Genomic DNA, 16,355 nt, shown 5'->3' with positions numbered 1-16,355 from the left:
ATTTTGTAGGGACACAGACATCCAGTCCTTTGTACAACCCCATGTTGGTTTTTCATTTTGCTTTACTTGTCGTCTGTTTCCTTTGTCATTAGAACACTCCTCATTTCACTTTCCCACAACACAAAAGGGGTAATTTTACCTTCAATCATTCTAACATTTTAATTTCCTCTGCTTATCTGACATCATGAATGAAATCCATTTCTTCAATAACTTATTCAAGAAGGAAATCCTTTCAATTTTCCTTTCCAGCATGCTTTTAAAATTTGCCTCTAAAAATGTGTTTAGTAATCTTTGCTGCACAATTTGTTTAAGGTTAAGCCATCCTGGCTATTTTCTTCTTCCTCATCTTGGAAATCTAAATGCGGAGATCCACTTCCATCAACATCTCTTCATATGTGACCCTTCAGTTCTGTTGGTTCTATGGCCCAAAACCCAGTTATTAAAATCTGACTACATTTTACCTCAAATAAAAATCCAGGCTGCAAATGATGTGCCTCAAATTTCTCAAATCACACAAAGATGACAGCAAATTTCTTTAAGTGTATAGAATACAGTGATTTTTCAGTTCCGAAACAAATCCGATAAATCTTATTAGGCCTTTATGTTATGATTGCTCTCTAAACAGATGATTTCCTTCCTGGTTCGACAGATCTCAGCCATGTTGAGACATAATTGTGCCTTCACATTGCAGCTAATCCAACATCATTTAAGCTGCATGGAAATTGAATGTTACTTCTAACTGACTGCATTACTTTACAGCACCATGGGATTACAGTCCTATGCCACCTCTGAGTCACTCAACCATCCATCACTGTCGTCTCAGGGGGCATCCTACCCAGCCCTGAATTAGGAGGAAAGCGTTGGTGGGTATTGATGGAAGATCTGATGTCTGAGGAGTGTTAACTTTATGTGCTAACTTATTAGCAAAAGGCTTAGTGAACTCTCGCATCAACAGGCATGCTGAACGTCGTAGATATCTCTGGGGGTGATGGGCAGAGTGGATAAACGTTTGTGTGCTGCCAAATCTCATTTTTTAAAGGATAACTGAGCATTTGTAGAGCATGTGTAGAGTTTACAATCTCTCTATTCACGTTATTTCCTTTGATTTTCACAATAATATATTGAAGTAGACACTGGGGGAAGATTAAGGAGGGTGCTGCTCTGGTGGAGTCGGAATGAGCTATACTGCACATCCAGCCCCAGAGACAGGGGGTTGCAGGTCTGCCTGGACCCTTTTTTCCTCCTCTTTCACTCCCTGCGTTAGGTTCGTTTCAGCCTGATGCCCTGCAGATAGACCCTCCCGTGCATTCTAGAGCCCGAGGTCCACAACTACTGAGCCCGTGTACTACAGCTACTGAAGCCTGCACACCTAGAGCCTGTGCTCTGCAACAAGAGAAGCCACCGCAATGAGAAGCCTGTGCACTGCAATGAAGAGTCACCCCAATCTCCTCAACTAGAGAAAGTCCATATGCAGCAACAAAGACCCAACACAGCCAATAAATAAATAAACAAATAAATAAATAAAATAAAATTCTAAAAAAATAAGTGCATTTTGGTGGCATTCATTTGCATATTTTACACACTCTTTACTTGTGTTCATCATTAGTCTTTCAGGGGTTAAGAACCCATTTAAGAAATGGATAAAACTATTGATCTGTTCCCTAGGCAGTCTACATATACCTCCTCCATTTTACATACAATATCAGGAAGCTGCTTACTGGGAAACATTTCAGCAATTTCATGTCACTTCAGTTTCTTATTTGGGGCGGTTCTTCCCTTTCACAGCTTCCCTCCGGCTACCTCCACACCAGGGATAGAAATGAAATAGCAAAGGAACTTAAGTCAAGAGTTCATTGTACTGAGTCCTTCAGGAAGCTCTAGTGTAATATTCCAAACACCTCCGTTCAGCACAGGTTTAAACATCGGAAATGCTATCAAGAGAAATAATAAGATCCCAAAAGGCTATGGAGGAAACAAAAAATCTGGTTTATTGCTGTAAGTTGTCCACACAAGCCTGATTGACATGTCTGTTTACCAGATAATCGCTTTTCCCATCCCTTTGACTGGAGAGATGCACCCAGTGTATAAAGTGCAATACTGGGAGCACTTTGGGCTAAAGGGGAGACTCGCTGTCTTAATGTGTATGTGTAAATATGATGTACATTAAAGGCTTAAGCATAACCCGTTTCCATGGCATTTCCCTCTTGTAGATGATCAGCCCCAGTAGCCTTCTGCATCCTCACTGAGTGAGGACGACAGATACTATTTAATTCCATGGTCAGTCACTTGAGTCACAGGAGTGGAAGAGTGGATCTCTCCCTCAGGCAAGTTTAATTTCCTCTTTCAAAGGCTGGAAGTTCAATTTTCCTTTCCCCGGGGTGAGAGTCCGAGGAGTGATATCCAATCAAGTCACCCTAAATGTAAGTTTACCTTGTTTACAAAGAGTGGGGGCTCCCCCAAGAAAGAAGATGATTCCACAGCTGCATCCGTTGAATTTCCTCTCACTCTCAGACTGACTGGAAGGCTTTGGGTCAGCTGTTGATCTACAATATGATTTAAACGTTCCATTCTCAAAGGAACACATTTATTAAAACGGTTGATTATTAGATCAGTGTTTTCACCCTGATCCCTTCACAACTGAATCACCACATCTATTATCAAGTCGACCTGTTAGCATTGATTTGGAGTTTGTTGACAGACAAGTATGTGGGAAGAAAATAATATCAGGCAAAAAATCAGGTGGAGATATAACATCAGTTAACCCTCTGAAATAAGGGTGCAAATTCTGATTTTATAACCTCACCTGCTAGGATTAATTTAATTGAAAACTCAATGCTGATCAACAGGGATGTAATTTAAAGGCTACCTCTCCCTCAAATACCTAAATATGGGTGGGGCACCTCCTACCTTCTTTTGAATACATTTGGAAGCAAAAAGTACGATGTGACTCAAATAAATATGAGTTTGGTAGCTCCTACACACGCGCGCGCATACACGCACACTCAGCTGTTCTGTTCGGGTTATGCAGAATGACAAAAATAAGCGGTTGATTCTTGAGGCACATTTAATTTAGGTCCCTTCGCTTTGAAAACTGCCTTAATTTTTCACATCACATTGAGCAGGCAATCATCTATCACCCAGTCTAATAACGATGGGTGCTTTTTATAATTAGCCATAAAAGAGATCATTTTGCCAAGCCCCCAAATTAAGTTTGCACTGCAACATTATACAGAAGGCCTTTTCTTGGTGGTTCACAGTGTGCATTTTCTGTTGCCTTGACAACAGGCTGGCTGGGGCTTCCTTGCTTGGAGAATGAGGACAGCCTTTGCCTGATACAACCCCTCAGAAACCATAACGAACACTGAGCAAAATGATACCGGCAAGGGTAGGTTTGGATACACATGCATCTGTGAGGCATAGAGGGGTATGGTGGACAAAGTTTGTGAGGCTCGTTAAGGCTTCTAATACTTTTGTCAAAATATAATCTATACACACAGCCCTGACATGTCACTACGTCAAGATGATTTAGACATAAGAGGAAATGGAAACGTCTCATTGTGTTTGGTGGCAAATACCCCTGGATCCACCTATTATTTTTGTTTAGACTTCTTCCCACTTTTGTCTTTTAGGGCAGTGAGTCTGTGACATTTTGGTCTGGGACACTCTGACCCGATGTGTAATGCAGCAGTTTTTCTTCTCCTTATAATTTGAAACTTGGGAAAGAGAGATGAAGACCCATAATTGTGGGTGCAGAGTCACAGTAACAGCAGAGGCCACAAACTTCCATTATTAAAGGTGGTGGGACTGTGCTGGTTATTCTTTTCTCAAATCTGATACCAATAAAATTTCCCTAATTTTCTAGATCTTCCGATATCTTCCTTCCCAGAATTAAAAACATGTATTCTCTCTCTCCCTCTTTTTGTTATTGTTGTGGCTTCAAGTTAGCCAGAATTGCTTTCTGTTCTTTGCAACCAGGAGAAAATTTTCCCTTACAGTGTGTATGCAAAATACTTTGACTTTTTCTTTGGAGCTAGATTTTACCCATAGTTGGTGAGCTCCCTAAAGAGAGAGGCTGTCTTTCTCATCCCGTCTTCAGCACTAGCAGGCCTGACACAGAAGACCTCCAATGTACGTTTGTGAGTGAAAGCATTGCTTTTCCAAAATGCCACAAAATTAGCAGCTTAAAACAGTACCCCTTTATTATCTTGTAGTTCTGTAGGTCAGAAATCTAGTCCCAGCTTGGTTTAGCTAGTTTTCTACTCCAGATCTCATAGGCTGAAACCAAGGTATCAGCAGGACTGTGTTCCTTTCTAGAGGTTTGGGGTATGAGTCTGCTTCCAAACTCATTCGGGTTATTGGCAGAATTAAGTTCCATGGGTTGCAGGACTGAGGTCCCTGTTTCTGCCCTGGCTGTTTTCTGGACACCACTCACAGCTCCTAGAGGCCCCCACTTTACCTGGCATGTGGCACTCTTCCTCCACCTTCAAAACCAGCAACGACAGAGCAAGACTTCCCAAGCTTCGAATCTCTCCAGTTCCCCTTTTGCTGCATCTCTCTGACTTCCTCTTTGCATTTAAGGGCTCACGTGATTACATTGGATCCATCTGGATAATCTGGGATATAATCATCACCGTATTTTACGGTTAGCTGGTCGGCCTCCTTAATTCCATCTGCAAAGCCCTTTCACAACACTACTCAGATAAGTATTTGATTAAATAACCAGTGGATGGCATAGTGGTGAGACAGCTTTAGAATTTCTGCCTCCCACAGTAGATGAATGAGGTCAGGTGAGACAGGCATAGTTTCAGGTATGTCCAGGCCAGGCAGGAAAGGGGTGCAGAGCAGTATCTTGCCTTCCTCTCTTCTAGAATCCTCTGCTTCCAGCTATCCTGCTCTATGTGCCCCCAGGGAGGAAAAGTTTGATTCCCAGCAGTACTGTGGAGCCTGTCTTCAGTTTGTACCAGAACATAAATATCTTTCCTACTGACACTGAATCTTTTCCACCAGTATTTTTATTCCACTAAACAATACATTAAAAACATCATGACCAGACTGGATTTATTCCAAAGACTACAAGGCTGGCTTAATATTCAAAAATCAATCAATTCAATTCACACATTAACAGACTCAAAAGGTAAAAAAAAATATGATCATGCAGAAAAAACACAACGAAAGTCAAGATTCATACATGATAAAAACTTTTAGCAACCTAGAAACTTATTATCAACCAGTAAAGGATAGCTAAAGAATTAAGTATCATTGTACTTAACAGTAAAGACTGAATGCTTCCCCTCTACAATCATCAACATGGCAAGGATGTCCTTTCTTACTTCTGTTCAACATTGTACTGGATTCCTAGTCCATGCAGTAAAAAGCACACAGATGGGAAAAGAAGAGAAAAACTGTCTCTACTCACAGACACTATTGTCTACATAGAAAATCCCAAAGAATCCATCAAAAAAAAAAAGCTTGTAGATCTAGTAAGGATGTTTATCCAGGTCACAGGATACAAAGTCCACACAAAATGTCAATTTTTAAATAATAGAAGTGAACCATTGGAATTCAAAATTTTTTAAAAATTAGAAATCTAAAAAAGTATGCCTAGAGTCTGTATACTGAGAACTACAAAACTCTGATTTAAAAAAATCAGAGAAGATCTAAATAAATGGAGAGATATACTGTGGTCAAGAATTAGAAGACTTAATATTGTTAAGGTATTATCTTCTTAATTTGATCTATAAATTCAATATAACCTTAATCAAAATCCAAGGAGGCCTTTCTTTTGGTAGCTCTTAAAAAGCTGATTGGAAAACATATATGGAAAAACAAAGGAAATAGAGTAGTCAAAACAATTTTGGAAAAGAAAAACAAAATTGGAGAACTCATGCCACCCAGTTTCAAGCCTCACTGTAAATCTACAGTAACCAAGACAGTGTAATGTCGACAACAAACCAGACACATGGATCAATGGAACAGAACTGAGAGTCCATAGGTAGTCCAGAAAATCAAGCAGCCAATTGATTTTGAACAAAGATGCAAAAGCGTTTGATGTAGGAAGGATAGTGTTTTCAACAAATGGTGCTGGAACTATGGGACAGCTACATGAAAAAAAAGTGTTGAACTATACCTCTTACTTTATATAAGGAAAAAAAAAACTCAAAAAGGATAGTAAACTTATTTAAATTATTAAAATTCCAAAAGAAAACATAGGAACAAATCTTGAAGACCTTTGGTTAGGCAGTGTTTTTAATTAAAGCACCAAACCACAACACATAAAGGAAAAAAATTATAAATTGGACTATATCAAATGTAAAAACTTTTGCTCTGAAAGGACATGCTTAAGAAATCCAAAAGACAAGTCACAAATGGAGAGAAAATATGTGAAAAATCACATTTCTGACAAAGGACTTGTGTCCAGAAGAAAGAACTTAACAAAACTCAAAAATTAAGAAAACAAGCAACTCAGTCTTTAAAAATAAGCAAAGGATCCAAACATGTATGTCACCAATGATGGCATATAAGCATTTTAAAAATGGATAACATCATCCGTCATTAGGGAAATGTAAATAACACCACCAGGTAATACCACTACCCACCTATTAGAACGGCTAAAACCGAAAAACTTAACAATACCTGTGCCAGCAAGAATGTAGAGAGACTGCAACGTCCGTGCATTGCTAGTTTGCTGGGGAGAATGCAAAATGGTAAAGTGCTTTGGTAAAGAGTTGAGCATTTCCTTATGCTGTTAAATATACACCTACTACATGACTCAGCAATCCCTCTCCTAGTTATTTACCCAAGAAAAGGAAGATTTATGTTTTCATAGAGACCTGATTGTGAATTGCTAGAGAAGCTTTATTTATCACTTTCAAAAGCTGGCAATAGCCCACGTGATGGCCAAGAGTCAGTGGCCAGACTGTGGTGCACTCATACAGTGGAATATTAGGAACTAACTTGTGATTTACACAGCAACACAGATGAAATTAAGTGCATTTTGCTGTGTGAAACAAGTCCAACCCCAAAGGCGGCATATTGTGTGATCTTATTATATGACATTCTGGAGAAGACTGAGCTATAAAGATGGAGAGCAGATAGGTGGTTGACAGGGGTTGGGTGGTGATGGTAAGCGTTGACTATAAACGGAAATTATGAGGGAATTTGGAAAGTGGAGGATGGAATTGGTCTCTAAGGAATTGTGGCGGTCAGTAAATGACTTTTCATTTGTCGAAAATTCTTAAAACACAAAGAGTGAATTTGCTGTCTGTAAATTACATTTTAGAAATCAACAAGCACATTGGGTTGAGGCAAGACCCAAGAGAGAAAGCAGCCTGTGAGAAATGAATCCAACTTTTTTACAAGCGTATCACGTAAGCTCGCTAAGAGTGAGAGAGAAAAGAGGTGACCTATGTATCTTTGGGAAACCTGTTTTGACTGGATACTGAAAGGCTAAATACGGAAAGAATTGTACGTGACATGGTACTTTATTTGATAAATTTGTTTTTCTTCTGGGGTATGGGTTAGCAATTTGAAATCACTTTGTGCGTGTACTAGGAACACACATAAGAAATCTATTGAACAATTAAGAAAGGTATTGCAGATAATGAGAGTCATGTTTCTCAAGCCAGAGAAAGTAGTTACAAATAAGAAGGGGTGTTTAGTCGGAACTGTGTGGTGTTGGGCTGGACTCAGAAGTATCAATATGGGCTTATGTTTTTATAAATAATATGCATAGATAAGTAGGTGCAGAAATACAGATGTGTGTGTATGAGTTAGTGTAATACATGTATTTCCTGGTTCTGTCTGTGGAAAGGACTTAGAAGCAATGACACTGCAGTAGCAATGAGCACTTCTAGTGCCCGGATCATGGTTCTTAAGTTCTATTTTGCAATAATAGGAACCAGGGGTTATGGAAAAGTGGTTGATTTCATGGCTACAGTGCCAGAAAGTTCCATCCTTTCAGACAAAAAGGATGGAAGCATACAATGGGGGGAGGAAGAGCCAAAGAGCTCCCAGTGCTAAAGAGGAAACAATTTGAGCAACAAAATAGAGTATTGGATGACAAAGCAAAGACTAAAATAAATAACTTTTGAGTTCATGCTGATGAAAAAAATAACTAAATAAATAAATGAGGGAGAAGAAATAACTTTCTTCTAGAGAAATTTCAATTAGTAAATGCGGAAAGAATGAGGAAAGAGAAAATCACCATTGAAGCCACACAGTAAAAAATTCAATCAGGATCCACAAATGGATGCTAAAATGAGTTAGCAAAATTTTAAGAAGAAACAAGTCATTTTTGCAATCTCAAAGGATCTCTCTCAAACTACATATTTATTCATTACAAAGGGAAAACAGTAAGTTCAGAGTGGAGAATCCTGGTTGACACCCCGCTAGCCAAGGGGTCAAAGTCAGTATCACCAGTAGTAAGACAGAGAGACATCATGGACCCCTTGACCTGACGCACTGAGAAGGACCTTGGTAGTGTTCATCCCCAAATGTGCAAGCTCAACCTAATCACGAGACGACATCAGACAGACCCAATCTGAAGGTCATTCTGAAAAACACTTGACCAGCCCTCTTCGAAAGTGCCCAGATCTCGGAAGATAAGAAAAGATGGAAGAATGGCCACCTATTGGAAGAGACCAAGGAAGCATGACAGATAAATGCAAGGCAACATCTTGGATGGGATGTGGAACAGAAAAAGGACATTAGTGGAAAAACGGGTGAATTTGGAATAAAGTCTTCCGTTTAGTTAACAGCATCGTACAAATGTGAATTCCTTAGTTGTGCTCATCATGCTTGTGGTTTTATTAGATGTTAAATTAGGAGACATTGCGTGAAGGAGGTACAAGAACCCCTTGCTATTTTTGCTATTCCTCTGCATTTCTGAAAATATCTCAAAATTAAAAGTTTTTTTAAGGACGTGGGTTAATTTTCACTATAAATGTCCTAATTCTTTCGCATTATTGATCTCCTGGGGAGATGCCTTCTCTCTCCAGAAGCCACATTGATTTTCTCCTGCCATTCTGTAGCTACAGATTAATGCTATGGGCAAATGCATCCTTTCCTTGTTGAGATTCTGTTGTACACGGACTCAGTTCCCACGCAGTTCATGTTCATTGTCGCATAAATAACCACACTGAACCTGCTGTCAGTTCCCTGACTCCTATTTATAGTCCTGGTGTTTCAAACAATGGAACTGTTGATCCAACAGATGCTATTATGTCTCATGAAATCAGACAGGTCTTTTGGGAGTCACTTAATTAAAACTTTCAGACAGAATTACAGTTCTGTCTGTTGGGAAGGCGTGTATCACTGAAGGTTCAAAACCTAATTTTACAAGGATCAACACAGAACCCAGCTGCTTTCATGATTGCTGAGGGTTACATGCTTATGACCTTGGCTCTGACCAAGTCTCCTTCCCCAACTGGGTTGAGGCCTTTGATAAAGCTGCTTGGGTCAGTGTGGGTGTCTGTGGGGAGGAAGCGAGGAAGGGAGGGTGGAGCTATTCCCTGAGGCCAGAACCTTGGCTCTGTACCTTCCTACAGCCCCTTGCAGCCAGAGGCACTTTGCGTTATAAAGAACTCTAGTGGATTTTCCCAACGTCTTAGAAACTGCTCAAATGAAGGGGTATAGTGTGTGTGTGTGTGTGTTGAGGTGGGGTGAGGGACATTCCTAATCGTGCACAGATATCGATCGGCAGGGAACGAGGCATATTATTCATTGATCTGCCGAGTCCTTCTGGTCTACCCAAAGAACAGAAATAGCAAACAGCACAGTGAAGTGGTACTACATGCTCCATCCAGGTTTTCTAGGATTTGTCCTCTGAGTTAATGAGCAGCCTCACATTGGAGAGAGAAGAGGTCTTGAGGGAAGTTTAGTTTCTAAGGAAGACATGCTGTGGGTATAGTGTGTCATCATCTCTTACCCACGTGTGGGGTTGGTTCTTGGGCGGAGCAGAGTGACTTGCATGTTAGAACATAAATGTAAACGAGAAGATCAAATGATTAAAAACTATCAGTAATAAAGTTTACAAATTAAGGAAAAAGGATCCAAGGCTCGATTTCCTCATTAGCATCCAGCTCAGAATCTATAACAAATCAAGTGGAGTGGAACATTTGATGAGGAACACACCCCTTTTTCGAGCTCATGCAGAGACAGTATATCTGATACTCTCTCCCTCCCAGCAGCAAACTGGGCTGTGCTTTTAAGTTAATACAAATGTTCATTTTTTTTTCTAGTTTTATGTATTTGCATTTATGCTAATACTTTGTGTTCTGCCTATTTTTGTTCAGGTCATGTGGGGAGTGCTCCCTGCCAAGGCAACCCATGAAAGAGTCCTCTAAAACCTGCTGTGCCCCCACTATGAGCATTAGGATAATAAAAGCCCCCAGCAGACAAGGACTCATTCCTTGTGGAGCAGGGGAAGGAGGTAGCAGGGAGAGAAGGCTTGGTGGAGGAGGCAGTATTTCAGTTTGGTTGTGACAAATTAACACAGTTTCTATAGGTAGAAAGGAGAGGAAGAGCATCCCAGGAAGAAAGAAAGCAGAGTGCTTAGGCGACTCTGATGGATTTGATGCGATTGACTAGTGCATGTGGCCAAGGGAGTTGTGAGAAATGCAGCTCATAGGATGTTTGGGGTTACTGTGAAAATAGCCATGTCACCTCTCCAGAGGCATAGTCCTGATCCTCTGATAACTGATACACTGCCAGGATTCCCAAGAGATTTTTAAAATCCTTATTGTTTTGTTAATAACAGCAGTGGTTCAGCAAACTGGTTCCCTGCTGCATTCAGAAGCTCTGAAGGAGATGCCTCAGGCTGTGGTCCTCCCTGATGGAGAATGCCACCCGGTCCTGCAGTCAGGCTGCCAGGAGAGAGACGTGGACATCAGTCATTGTCACCGGCACGTTTAAAACTATGAGAAGCAGCCCTGATCAAAGAGCACTTTTCTCAAACTGTTGAAATTAAGCATTCTCAGGATGATTCCAGTTAAATCCAGGGGCAAATCTTTTAGTGTCTAAAGATATTAAATAAGAAACAGCAGTCTCTGTCTTCAGTGTCCTGCTGTTCTCATTCTCATATTCTCAATAGATAGGCATTAAATGCCCCTCGGTCCTGAATAAATGTGGAAAGCTCAGTTGTGTTGCTTTATCAGCATTTGGCTGGCTTATTTGGTTTAAAGGCTGAACCAAAATAATAACCCATTCAGATGACGTGATTGTCCTTAAAATGACATTATTGTACTGAAGAAGGGAACCAGCTGTGCTTTGGTCCAGTGGGATGAGAGGAAGAGGTCTGGGATGCGGTGCCTGGGTAGCCAACAACCCCATATTTCACAGGAACAGAATGAGAAAGTCCAGCGTTATTATTTCCATTTTTGAGATAAGAAAAGCCAATAGACTGGGGTGGAGTATATTTATTTTTTGTCTGTTTTTTCCCAGTAAATTCAGGGTTGTCTTACGAGCATGAGTGAGTCATAGATACCCAGGACTTGACAATATTGAATCCCTGGAAATGTTTTTCCTCAGAATGGAGGTGCTATATATCTTGCTATTGAACTCCAGGAGGACTTCTGACCTGCCATCTCTCTCCCCGACTCTGCCCTGGAGGCACAGACCTTTCTTGTTCCTTCTTATTTCCTGTGAATATGTCTTGACGATCATTTTGGCTTCTTTTCTGCATCCTCGCCACCCTGAGATAAACATGTGTCCGGAAAATTAACTCTCACATGTTAGTTAATTTGAATTCAAATGAATATGTGTCATGGAAATTAACCTATTTAACATCATAAGTAAATTGAGCCATGAGAGAAACATGGAGGATTCGTTTGAAAACTTGGTAGAATTGGAATACTTGGTCTGAAAAACAGAAAATTTGGGAAATGGTAAAGACCAAAATCATGGTACCATGACTCATGGTGAAGAGTCAGTGAAAGATGGTTTAACCTTAGGATGTTCAGTGGGGAGCAGGGGCATCTGCTTAGTCCTCGAGGACCTCCTGACCATGACATCCCCCTGCTTCCCCCAATCCAGGCCAGCATTTCCTCCAACAGGGGTGACCGCCATAACCCCTCACCAGCTTCTCTTTCTTTCATCCTCAGTTTGATTAGTCTATACAAGCCCGCCAGGTAAACCTAATGAAAACACAACTTCAACCACGCCAACTTCCTTTTTAAAAATCCTTCAGTGGTTCTCCATCAGCTGCTGAAGCAGGTACCGATTGCTCAACCTAAGACCATCTTTAGAAGCCTTTCTCCTCAGCTTTATTGTCCATTTTTCCCACAAACACCTTTCCTCAGCTAAACAAATGCAGTCTTTCAAATTCAGTTCATAGCACTTTCTATCTGCCAGGGTTTTACTTTGTTAGAGTTTCATTTTTAAAAAAGCAAAATTAAACTCTGGGCAAAATATAAAATGAACATGTGTTAAAGATTTTATTTAACTTATTAATTAATGAAGGAACCACTAAGATGTTATGGCCAGTTCAAAGAACATGTGAGGAGCTAAGATATTTATAGGCAACTTAATAAAGCAATGTTAAAATAAGATTGTTACGTTAGATATAAAACTAATAGATGTCCAACAGACCATAAAAATGTAAGGTCATCAGTTCCAGCAAGCAGAAATTATTTGTGTCTGTATCAGGCCAAAAAAATTAACAAGTAACTTTATCTTATTATTTTAAGCGGTAATAAACAATGAGATGAACTAAATTCATTCTACTGGTCAAACCTCTGCCTCAGTATGATACTGAAGGACATGCCGCCCACCTTTTTTGCTGCCTTTCTAAACTGTGGATGCTTTTTTCTAACAGTTTTTACAAATTGCCAACTGTTGGTACCCCTCCAGCACAATTGTGAAACCCAGCTCTGTTGACCTCTCTCTCCTAGGCATCCTAGGAACGGAGACTTGAGAGAAGCAGTGACCTCTGTGTAAAAGGCTGAGAAAAGTTTTTCAGTGGGGAGCAGGCTGTCGTCAAGATGGGGAGGAAGATGGATGAAGATGGCAGAGGAGGAAAGGCCAGTCACGATCACAGGGATTCCACAGCCCACAGTGACAGCAACTCCTCGAATTAGTCTCCAGCACGGGAGAGGTGCCAACACCATGAATGAGGATGGGAAGAGGTCCCAAGGGGAGGAATAATCATCAGGACATTAAATTGGGATCACGAGGAAGTAGGAGGCTAGGCATTAGGCAGGGGCGACATACTTAGAGAGGGATGAGGATGGCCCAGGGACAGGGAGGGAAGGCAACGTGTAATAATTGAAGGAAGCAGCCAAAGAAGTGCCTGTGAACTGTTTCCCCAAACACATTATCCATCCAGTTCTTGGTCCTGATTAAAGGGTTCTTAGAAGTCTTTCTAATCAAATGCCCACCTTTGCAGAGACCAAAAGAAAAAGCCAAAGAAGTTACGTGTTTTGCTCTGGGTCCTGAGACCTGTTAATGTCCCAGCCTCAGACTTTGGGGCTTCTGATCCAGGGCTCTTTCATAACCATTTCCCAAGTCAAAAGATTTAAAAAAAAAAAAAAGAAAGAAAGAAAGAAAAGAAAAAGAAATGCTTGATTTAAGTCAGTGGTGACTTTTCTAGGAAGAAATTATGACAGTTGGGTGACACATATAAAATGGTCCTGAGCCACTTCTTTCTTGTTGAATCATCATCTTCATCATTTAAGTTGTTAGAGTGCTGGTTTGGAGAACTGTTCTCTCCTGAAAGAGTATGCGCTTGTTTTCCTAAAAGGAATGTGGGGTGAAACACACAATGGTTGTTTTCTACTCTCTCTCAGGATTTTTTCTTTTGTCATTGCTTTTCCTTTCCAAAATCTCAAAGCCACGCTAGCTTTCATCCCCTATCCTAGAACCAACAAGAGTATGGATACCACCAAGCTATGCAAGAGAGTAAAGAAAAACCTGCAGGACATTTTGAATGTCACCATGAGTATAAAACTGGACATATGGGTATGATCATATGATCAGGGTTGACATGAGGGTGCCATACATGGAGGTTGTTTTTTGATGATGAAGCAGTTCTGTGCCTTGATGGTGACGATGGTTACGTAACTGTGTGCATTTGTCAAAATTCATTAAAACTGGACAAGAAAGTAGATTGTACTCCACACAAATTTGAAAATATATATATATATATCCCATGATCATGTATGGTTAATTAGAGTTAGTCTTTTTATGTTAAACTTCTATTACAATAGTCATCTTTCCATTTCTTAGTTCTACCTCTTATGTGAGTGCTATTGGTGGGAACACTTTTAAATCTAGCATGAACCTCCCCTTGAACCTGGTCACTATTCCTGCATCGTGCCTTGGATGTTTCTTGTCCCCACACCTTGACTCATGCCTTTCCGCCTGCCCCTCCCCCTTCCCCCCACTTTATGGCAGGTGCTCCTGATGCTACCCCCTCCCTGATCCATTACATCATCTCCATCCTAGGAGCCTCAGCCTCTCTGTGAAGCTTCCTCAGTCCATAAATTGCTGGGTCCTCCGCATGGACTCACAGAACTTGTTTTTTTTTTTTTCAGCCATTGGTTCTCCTGCGCTGCCTGGTGATCTATTTCGATCCCTATTTACTTATATTCCTGCCATCTCACTCTGTGAATTTGTCTTCATTTCCCTGGTTAAATAAATTATTATCACCCTAGGGATGGATCCAGTGCTGTGTGTATTGCAGGAGTTGCACAGATACTTGTGAATGGAGAGTCAAGATGCCTAGCTGGCTTGAGGGCTTGAAGCTGGACATGCCTGGATTTGAACAATCATGGGTAGGTCATTATTTCTACCTGTCATGTGGGGATAGTAACCACACGGTGCTGTCATGATGTAAATGTGGTGGTGTGTGTAGAACCCCAGCAGCATGAATAGCACAGAGCAAGCAATACATTCATGGCTGTATGTTTATTCAACAAATAGTAATTGAGCACTTGCTGTGTGCTTGGGATGTTGCCAGAAAAAGAAAAGAAAGCCAGGTATATTGCCTGTTTTTGTGATGTGTACCTTCTGGTGGGGAAGAGGCACGAAAGATAAGTGATTGCTATTGTACTCTATGGTAGGAACAAGGCATCCCCCTGGTCCTCAAGTCTTCTGTTATTATTCAGATAGATGATGCCCATCCTCATTTTACATACTGTGGGGCATCCAGAGCTCTCCCAAATACTCCTGCAGATCCCTCAGGTGCCTTGGGGTCTTCTGCTCACCTCTCTCTTGATCCCTGCTCCCACGGATTCCTGGCCACCAGCTGAGGCCGAACTTCCTCTCCACACCGGGGTGTCCCAGGCAAGAACACAGCCTCTCCTTCTTCTGCTCACTTTCATGAAGCTTGGGGGAGCCTCCTAAACCAATGTTGTCAACATTGGGCCTACACTTTTAAAAGCTCTGAAAGATAGCTTTTCTTTAATTGCCCCACATCAGATTGTCTAGGAGGGACCCTCTCACCTCCACCAGGACAGAACTGGAGGGATGGCTTGGGTGGGTATTTCTCCAACTTGTGCAAATAAATATACAATCTGTGTAACGCCAATATTCTTGCTATACCAACACAGCGTTAAGACACTCTCCCTGGTACTGCTGTCCATGCAGCTAGGTACCTGCTCATAAGCCGCTTTTATTGATTAATTTGGGGTTGCTAATTCTTCCTCACTAAGCATAAGCTGAAGAGGGCAATAGGATATTTATATGCATCCTATACAGAACAAATACCAGGAGCACACTTTGAATTCTTCAGATTACATTATTCTAGTTATTATGCTTTGATTAATTATGGAAGAGCCTGTGCTGCATGCTGGTCGCCTGCCTAAGGTGTGCACACAGGTGTGCAAACAACTGTCTAAACAGGAGAAGCCACAGAAGGTGAAGGAAGGATGCCTTGACCCATTCCTTCTGGTCTTGGTGGGCAGGTTTTTAGCTGCCCAATATTCAGTCCTGCACTGCTTAGAGACATAACCCACAGGCAAGGGCTGGAGCTATCTACTCCCAGAGCCTGTTGGGGGTACCAGGTAGGGAATTCCCTCAGCTGTTTTCTTAAATAGGAATTAAAGGAACACAGAAGAAGAGAAGGACAAGCGGGAGTGTTTGACAGGTTATGAGAGTGACTGCAGCTGGACCAAGCTGGGTCGAAGAGCGGGGCCAAGAGGGCAGTAAAAGGCTTCAGGCAAGACACCACGGACATGAATCAGACATGACCTCGGGCCCAGGCCTTCCCCGGGTCACCCCTTGTAATTCCCTCTGTATTTCATCCTTGTCATGAAGGGAAGCCTTCTATTAAGTGCCTATCAGTTGATTTGTAAGCTTGTGACCTCAAGCCAGCTCCCATTTAAGAAGTCCTGCCCAAGGGTCTATATAATCTTTGAAAA

This window comes from Hippopotamus amphibius, chromosome 10 (genome assembly GCF_030028045.1).
Source record: "Hippopotamus amphibius kiboko isolate mHipAmp2 chromosome 10, mHipAmp2.hap2, whole genome shotgun sequence".
Classification (NCBI taxonomy): domain Eukaryota; kingdom Metazoa; phylum Chordata; class Mammalia; order Artiodactyla; family Hippopotamidae; genus Hippopotamus; species Hippopotamus amphibius.
Note: the sequence above shows the minus strand (reverse complement) of the source record.